General features: G+C 35.0%; 1 protein-coding gene across 3 annotated transcripts in view; it reads left to right on the top strand.

Moving 5' to 3' along the window:
• The window catches only part of Chs2 (Chitin synthase 2), a 261,613-nt gene that overhangs the window by 144,633 nt on the left and 116,777 nt on the right, over nt 1-203 (top strand). The window lies entirely within an intron of this gene.

The raw sequence follows: 203 nt of genomic DNA, 5'->3' as shown, positions 1-203 counted from the left end.
TCAACTTGGTGTTGTTTTGCTCTAGATTGCACCGTTTGTGGGTCTGTTGAATGAATTTATGTCTTGGTTGTATGAAGGATCAAAAAATTTGGATTTCTGGCAACGTGTACAACTTATCGCTACATTAATGGCCATGTTGTACAAACTCATTTAATTTGCGTTTATTTTGTACACTAAATAACTAAAAATGGATAACTCAGCCG

The sequence above is a fragment of the Rhagoletis zephyria genome, unplaced genomic scaffold (assembly GCF_001687245.7).
Source record: "Rhagoletis zephyria isolate East Lansing unplaced genomic scaffold, Rhagoletis_zephyria_1.1 Rzeph_scaffold_00060, whole genome shotgun sequence".
In the NCBI taxonomy this organism is placed as follows: domain Eukaryota; kingdom Metazoa; phylum Arthropoda; class Insecta; order Diptera; family Tephritidae; genus Rhagoletis; species Rhagoletis zephyria.
Note: the sequence above shows the minus strand (reverse complement) of the source record. Positions and strands in the feature narration are given on the sequence as shown.